Genomic DNA, 9,101 nt, shown 5'->3' with positions numbered 1-9,101 from the left:
AGAAACAAGACCAACCCTGCTTAAAAGATTAGTTGTTTAACCCACCAATCTGTCAGTAATTCAATCTAAAATATAATCAAAATCAACCTGCTTAAAAGACTCACTTTTCAACCCTAAAACTCACTTTAATCTCTCATTCCTTCTCTCAAACTTGAGCCACCCTCTTTCTTACTCACAAATCATCCAAAACTTCCATTGTTGTGCAGTTTTCATCAATCAAGTGCTACAATTTCATTTTCAATTCATTTCTTATTGTCTATTTTGCAAATGAAGAATCAAAGGTATGTTGTTTTAGTGAATCGCATGCTTAGAAAGTTTTGAACCATGAGATAGTTTTCATGTCCTTATGTTTTAGGATATGAAATTCGAAAATTGCTTTTTTGACAACGAATACTTCCTATTGACACAAGTAAATGACCTTTTTGCCCCTAGCGGCAGTTAACAACCGCTGGAGAATGCGCCGGTTGTTAACTACCGCTGGCTTCTAGCGGTTGTTAACAATCGCTGAGCTCTGCGTTTTAACATGAACAGAACCTCATTTTCTCATTTTCCAGCAACACTTACAGCATAGGAGTTTCCAAAACTCCATTGTTGTGCGGATTGAAGTTCAAGAGGTGCCTTTTTTCCCAATTGTTGCGGATTCAACGTCAATTAAGCTTACAAAATCAAGTAAGTTGTTACCATCCTATTACATTGCTATTTTGTGATTGATTTGTGAGTTTTTTTTTGTTAAATTGGGATTATAGAGGTTTATTGATTTTATGATGTTATGGGATGTTATGGTAGTTTTGGTTGTTAGAATTGTTAGGTTTAGGTTAGAATTATTGGATATTTCAAACAATATTGTTAGAATTGTTTAGATTGTTAGAATTGTAGAATTGTTAGAAATTATGGTAGAATTTTTAGGAAATTTTTATTGATGAATTGTTATGATTAGTTTATGTCTGTTATGAAATTTTGTTGGTATCAATTTGTGATAGAATTGTTACGATTATTGTATGAAATTATGTAGATATATCTCAGAACCAGGGAACTGTTGAGTTGAACAACAGAAAGGAGAGTGATGACAAGAAGAAAGAAAAATCGCCGATGACATGGCACGGAATCACATGTGATGGTTCCGTCAAAAAGAAGGATTCGAAGGTGCTGGTATATAATCAGTCGAGGCTGAGGAGGAGCGGGAGGACATGCTATTTTGGTCCTCAGCCAAAAGCAGGTGCACCAGGGACTGTCGAGGACAACCCGATTGACTTGTGTGACGATTGAATGTAATTGTTTTTTATGTTTTGTATCTTTTTTTGCTTAATTGTTTTGGATCTTTTTTTATGTCTTTTTTTATGGTACATTTTGCTTCACATATTGGTACTTCACATATTGGATCTTTTTTATCATCGTTTATACCGAACGTTATTTTCAAAACGTACGAAATAATATTTAACAGGATAAAATTAAAACGCAACAAATAATATAGAAAGTACGTCGAGAAATGTCATATAGTTACAAAAATGTACGGAAATGTCATAACTATACATCATAACGATCAGTGTCAAAAAGTACATAAAAAAAGCCTAACAATCAGCCCTGCTGCCTACCCTGCCTCTGCCCCCTGCGCCGTCTGGCAATCTGATAAGTAAGGGCAGGGCAAGTCGCCTCGGATATCCGCATCATCTCCTGGAGAAAATCCTCTCTGCTCATCTCATGCTGCCTAGCCATAACCCCGTCAGCTATTTGCGCCACATCCCGAATAATGGCGAGTGTGTCAGGCATCTCTCTAGCATGCTCCTCCTCGATGATCTGCTCCTCGTTCGCCGGCCTGGGAGGAGATCCTTCATCAGGTGGGAGAATACGAGGGTGAGAGACCCTGGCATACCAAGCCATGTAGCCAGGCGCATGATGCCATGGTGTCTGACACTGATCTCCCCAATCAACGACGCCTGAGCGTCAAGCAACACCGTGGTCAGCGAATGCGTGGGCACCACCGCGACAGACGACGGATGTCTGGGAACGTCGTGGACATAGAAAAGCTGCCTCTTTACCCGCTCGGGTAAATGACGATACACCCTCTCCCTCCCGCACATGAGCCATCCGGAGTAACTGCACGGAAGCTGGAATGGCCGCACATCTCTGTGATCACCGTATGTAGACCACCTCACATCATCCACCTCTAAACGATCAAGCCGTAGGTGGTAATGGTGCACAAATTTGTGCCCCTTGGAAGTGAGCCATCTCCCAGCACATGGTCTTTGCGGCGTCCACTCCCTGTTTTGCCTCTTTGGGTACGGACCTGGCAAATGCTCCAAAATCCATCCCTACAACAAATAAACAAAATACATTATAAAAGCTTCAATTATTAAATGTAGACTAACTTAGGAAAAAATAATCTAACATGATAATAAAAATTATAAAATAAATTCATAAAGAAATGAAGATAAATATTCAATTATTACCATCAAAAGAGTTGCACTCCCAGCCATCGTTCTGTTATTCAGAATAACAGAATCGTCCAAATAGTCATAGAGGTAAGCTAAGGTCATCCCTCCCCATGACCATTTCCCGATCGCCCCCAAGTCGGCCATGCAATCAAGGTATACCAAGTCGATGTGTCTGTTTGTTTTGTTATTGAACAGCGCACAACCGACGAGATATAGGAGAAAACTCCTGATACAGCACTGCCTCCTCCTCCCTCTCTCCAGCATCTCCTCCCTCGACTGTGGCTCCTCCAGCTCTCTAGCCTCTGTCAGGTAGCGCTCATACACCCGCTTCAGTGTGGGGTAACTGATGTGTCCAGGAGACTCACCACTAACCTCGGCCCTAGCCTCATCATCTGTCATGCCCAACAACCTGGCCATGTAGTCAATCGAACGCTCCCGACTAAAAGCCTCGTCGTGGTCCAGCATGCGTCCGTGAATGGGGATGTGGAGGAGATTATACACATCGTCCAAAGTGATCGTCATCTCCCCCACAGGCAGATGAAAACTGCTGGTCTCTGTGTGCCACCTCTCGCACATAGCACGAATCATGACATGGGTCACAGTAGGAAACCCCGTGTATATCAGAACATGGAGACCGGACCCCTCCACAGCGTCCCAAAACCACCTCAAGCCCGCCTCCGGCTTATCAAGCTCTTTCAACCTTTTCCCAGCATTTATACATTTGTAACCCGATTCATCGTACCACATCTGAAAAACAAATTAATTAAGACATTGTCAATATATTAATTAATTAAACAACTTACGCTACGTTATATTAATTAATTAAACCACTTACGCTACGTTATATTAATTAATTAAACCACTTACGCTACGTTATTTTAATTAATTAAACAACTTACACTACCTAATTTTAATTAATTAAACAACTTACGCTACGTTATATTAATTAATTAAACCACTTACGCTACGTTATTTTAATTAATTAAACCACTTACGCTACGTTATTTTAATTAATTAAACAACTTACGCTACCTAATTTTAATTAATTAAATCACTTACGCTACGTTATTTTAATTAATTAAACAACTTACGCTACCTAATTTTAATTAATTAAATCACTTACGCTACATTATTTTAATTAATTAAACAACTTACGCTACCTAATTTTAATTAATTAAATCACTTACGCTATGTTATTTTAATTAATTAAACAACTTACGCTACGTTATTGTAATTAATTAAACCACTTACGCTACCTAATATAATTAATTAAAACATTTAAAGAATTTTAAACAATTTAAATCCTTACATTATTGTGGTTCACCCAAAGAGGGTTCGCCACGTGCCTCGCGTAGTCGGACATCAATGACGTGGTCTGAGGTCCTCCAGGAAAGGGAGCCTCTCCAGCAGGATAGGACAGTATCCGCGGAACACGACGACCTCGTCGTGGCTGAGGCTCACGCTCAGGCTCACTCTCGGGAATAACATTCTGTGCCTCCATATAATCTGCCACAACATCCTCTGGCACCCCCTCATCATCTCCCACCTCCTCATCCTGTGCCTCGGCCTCCGGCTGATAAAACATCCGATCCTCCTCCATCCGATCATATCCACTAAAACCCTCCTTATACACACCCTGGTCATGCACCGGTGTCGGATCAACCACCTGGGAGGAGTAATCCATATGTGCTTGTGAATCCGACCCCTCTCCTCCACCTATCCTCAAGTCCCTACGTCTTCGAGGCTTTGGAACATATGGATGTTCAACCTCAAGCTCCTTCCGAGCGCTATTTGTCATGGCAATTTTCCCTTTGCGGACCCTACCCTCTCTACTACGACGCTCACGTGCATCCTCCTCCCCAGCCATATCTGTAAAAAAAATACGTGGACAATGAAACTTAGAATCATTCAACAACTTAGAATCAAACTTGGTTATTACATCATTATGACCAAACTAATCAAACTAGGCAAAATAAGCAAAAATGCAAATTTATAATCATTATAACATACATACATTATAAAATTGAACATATTTGCAAAAGAATTACACAAAAAAAGCAATATTTTCTCACTTAGGCATTTCATCAAACACCTTAAGTGCATTTCAAAATACTAGCACAATTAGTGTTAATTCAACATCAAATTCAACTACATTGTACCTAAACCTACTCTAAACAACAATGCCAACATAAACAATCCATTACAACATCAAATTTTATACTAATTTGAAATTTCTAAATCTAACCTAAACACTAACTTTTTGCTAAAATTATACAAACTAACACCCTAAACAAACTACATTGCATGTAAATAGAAATAAAATAACTTACTTGTTAATTACTTGAAGAAATTTGGAAGAGAAGTTGAGAAATTTGGAAGAGAAGTTGAGAAATTTGGAGAAATTTGAGTGTTTGTGTTGCTGGAAAATGAAAAATGAGGGTTCTGTTGCTGTTATTCGCAGAACTCAGCGGTTGTTAACAACTGCTGGAAGCCAGCGGTAGTTAACTGCTGGCGCATGTTCCAGCGGTAGTTAACAACCGCTGGGGGCAAAAAGGTCATTTACTTGTGTCAATAGGAAGTATTCTTTGTCAAAAAAGCAATTTTCATGAAATTCATTGTGATTTTATTGAATAGAGCAATCCATGTTAGCGGTGCTGGCCCAACACATTTTGAGGCCTAAAACAGACTATAATATGAGACTTTTTTAATGAAAAAAATTAATAAAAATTCATAGGTTTTATAAAAAAAAACATTACAATTAAAAAGAAAAATAAATATTGCATTATATAAGTGGAAGTGATGTAAGTGCATCCCTTCCAACGGAAAAATAGTATAGTGCGCATTGTAAAGCAGTATGGGGAAGTGTTGAACCCATGTTGTAAACATCATAAAGCCTCGCGACTACCATCTTTTCTTCATGACAAATTGTTGTATAATTAATTTGTTGTGTAGCTTTTTTCGTTCGTTTATTATACACATAAGTTTGTCTATTGTAAGGCCTTTATTCTAAGTCTAAAATTCGAGGTCCTAAAGCGAGGGCTTGGGTCGCCTTACCCTTGGGCCAGCCTTGCATATTGGGGTTTCAATGTTTGAAGTTCATGTTTTATGCAATGTGATATCAAAAATTGATACCTATGAGGAATATTGTTTGAATGCACTTAGATGAACTATGTGCAGACCAAATTTGGACAACCAAGCAAATTCATAAGGAGTCATCTAACAACTATAGCACAAGCTTGGCTAGCTTTTATTCTTGAAAATATCATTCCGAAGAGACATACTTCATCCACACCTTTAGACATCTCGTATCTACTGTGGTACATCATAAAAGCGAGAAGCTGAATAGGGCCAAGGCTAGGGCCAAGGCTAAAAGGCTTCTGGCATTCTTTAAATTGATTATAAGCATGTGTGAGAATGCAGATGTAGCTATAGCAAACAATGTGCATATCAAATTGAAGAGTTACTTAAATGATGCTTACATTGCCATATACTGCAAGAAGTTAAGGACACATACACCTCAAGCACCTCTTGCCCAAAATGCTCGTGCTCTTGATACTACTATTCTGCCACCACCAGGATTTAATGAACTGGATTGTCATTTCATCGCAAGATTCACCAACAATTGAAACATATGTGTATTCTTTGAACTTTTTGAAAATGATTAGTTGTTTGAAAATTCACTTTAGACCTAGCTGTAGCTGGTGAGATGTGTGTACTTGTAATGTGCACATACATTTGAGAGTTTCCACTCTGTTTAACTCTATTAATTTTGCATTAATATTTGCTTTCACTTATGTGTATGATTCATGGATATGATCAAGGCGATATTTTTATTTTGAGAGTTTAACCACTTAACCAAATAAGCTTTGAGTCAAAAAGTTATTTTTTTTGTTCCTTTTGAAAAATACAACCCGAAAGCTAAAAAGAAAAACATTAAATAGTCCTCATGCATATGGATAAGAGATGATTGGAAAATTTCTTTGAACTCGCGATGCCCATCTCATAGCATGCGTCAGGGTTGACTAGGTTGATTCATGCATGATTCTTCATTTCTTGCTCTATATTTTCACACAAAAACATTCGTAACGACTATGTCTCAAGAATCAACATTGATAAACTTGTAAATAGAAATACCACGATCTCAAAGTTGTCTGATTTGAATGAATTTCCAGAGCATCAATCATATTTTCCTATTCTCATCTTCTTATGACTTTCTTTTTAATTATTTACAAGACTCAACTAAAAACAATTAAACTAATAGCTACTTTTATCCTAAATTTGTTGTAAATGTTGACTAAAAATCCTATATAATTTGGTATCATCAAAACTCTACACTTGAACTTTCGCCTGCTCTCAAGCAAACATACTTGTAAACTAAAAATTTACAGAAAAATAACACATCTCCCTGAAAGATAAAAACACCAGAAAAGAATTTTACCTCTTTCGAAGATGTAGCTATCAGTTGACATGCATTTGTCACTTGACCACACAATTTGCGAGTATTCTAAAGCAAATAAAAGTACATACAATACACACATTATTAAATACCTTTCTATGATTATAACTTGACTTAGGTAAGGGGTGGATAGTTTGGAAAAGTAGTGTTAATTTGAAATTAGGTTTCTACTACTTTGTCTTGATCTATTCAATATTTCCATAGTTACCAAGCACATTTGCCTAAATCAATTCATAATGGGTACAAAGAGAATAAACTTTTATAAAGGGAGCTATTTTTGAACTTTCTTGATCTTTTTCTTTTACATTCTCTTTTATTTTATTTTATTTATTTATTTATTTTGAGAGACTTGTTTTGGTTTTTGTCTCTTGATTCTCTCATACAGCAGTTCTAACAAAGAATGTTGCTAATTCCAGAAGCAACTCCCAACATAATTTCAAACCATTGAGAATAATTTCAATCCATTTACCTAACTCCAAAGAGGGTGAATAGTAACAAAACAATTTCGAAGGTTTAAATTGGCTTATATTATGGTTTGTCACCGAAAGAAAGAGATTGTTGCATGGAGGCTCAAATTTGGTTTAGAAAAGATATTATAACATAAATGGTGGTTTGAAAAAAGGCTTTAGTTACAAAAAGATGGCTTCAATGTGCATGCACAACCAATAAGCATGTAAAGAATAAACTTAAACTCATGAAATGAACACAAAATTGGAATAACTCCTCTAGAAAGAATAAGTAGACAATGGAAGTAAATAGTGAATTTATCAATTTGGCTAAAAGATCTCATCGGTCATGATTTGGTGAATATTGTGTTAGCAAGTGCGATCCTTCCTTCTTCATTTCCTTGCAGTTCTGAACAGTAATTTCAACAAGAATTCCATAAAAGTGGAGTGTTTTATTTTGGCATTCAAATAATTCAAACACGGGCATTAGTAAACTGAAAAACAATATATTTCAACACATCAAGTGGTGTTGCCAAAATGCAAGAAATTAAAGCATAATTGTCGTAGGAGTTTAAACAAAAATCGAATTTGAAAGAAAGCAATAGAAAACATGGGTTGCCTCTTATGCATCACTCGTTAAAATTTAGTAGCTTGACGCTTTGCGTTGAAAGTTCTATAAGAAGTAAGAACCAATGCCACTCTTCCTAATGGTATTCCTCCATCATTGTACAGCTTCAAGCGCTTCCCATTCACTTTGAACAATGTTTTTATTACTCGGGTCCTGCAACTCTACTGCTCCGTAAGGCGAGAGACTTGTGTAATGGTCCCAACAACTTCAACTTCAACTTTCCCGGGAATAGCCTTAGACACGAGTTGAAAAGTAAGACATTGTTGTTCTTCCTTAAATTCAATTCTTATGATATCTTTATTATGGCATGATCTCTTTGTTATCTCTTTGTAGATCAGTACATTTTCATTTCTTGCAGATGCCAAGAATGTTTGATTATTTTGGTTGGGCACTGCGATCCTTTTTTATTGGGGAATCAAGCATGAACTAATTATGAAGTTACAAGTTAAATATTGTTCTAATGTTGAGAAAGAAATTGTTGATCAAGTATAAATTTCCATTTCCATGTTTATGATTAGATTTTGCATTTATTTTGTTAGAAGTTATTTTCTAACCAAGACATGGTTTGATATATATATATATATATATATATATATATATATATATATATATATATATATATATATATATATATATATATATTACATGAATATATCTTATCTTATGAAGTAAAATCAATATGTTCTCAAAATGTATTACTTATGCATCACTTTTGTTATGAATATATCTTATGTTTATTATATCAGTTTAATTGAAGAAGAAGACAACCTAAAAGGCCATCTATTAAGTCCTTATTTGTTAAGAATAATCTTATCATTTTTCTATTCTTTTTTACATATCTGTCTTTGCATTTATATATTATAAAAATATTGACGATATTATTGATATCGCAAAATTTAGTTTTGTTGTATGATACAAAAGATGAATTAGCTAAGGCTTCTTCCAATCAACCTTGTTAAGTCTATTGCCTCCACAGGTGGAAGTTGCAGAGAAAAATGTGGCTAGCTATGACCAAATGCTGATGACTTCTGATTGCTTTATTCATTATTTTGGTACATTCTTTGTTAGTTTTTATAGTTTTATGAAACCTGGTTCTGAAATCTTGTGGTTATGGATAGCTGGTTTTTTTTTTTTTTGGC

The sequence above is a fragment of the Medicago sativa genome, chromosome 1 (genome assembly GCF_051527215.1).
Source record: "Medicago sativa cultivar Bolivia chromosome 1, Bolivia_mono, whole genome shotgun sequence".
NCBI classification, from domain to species: Eukaryota; Viridiplantae; Streptophyta; class Magnoliopsida; order Fabales; family Fabaceae; genus Medicago; species Medicago sativa.
Note: the sequence above shows the minus strand (reverse complement) of the source record.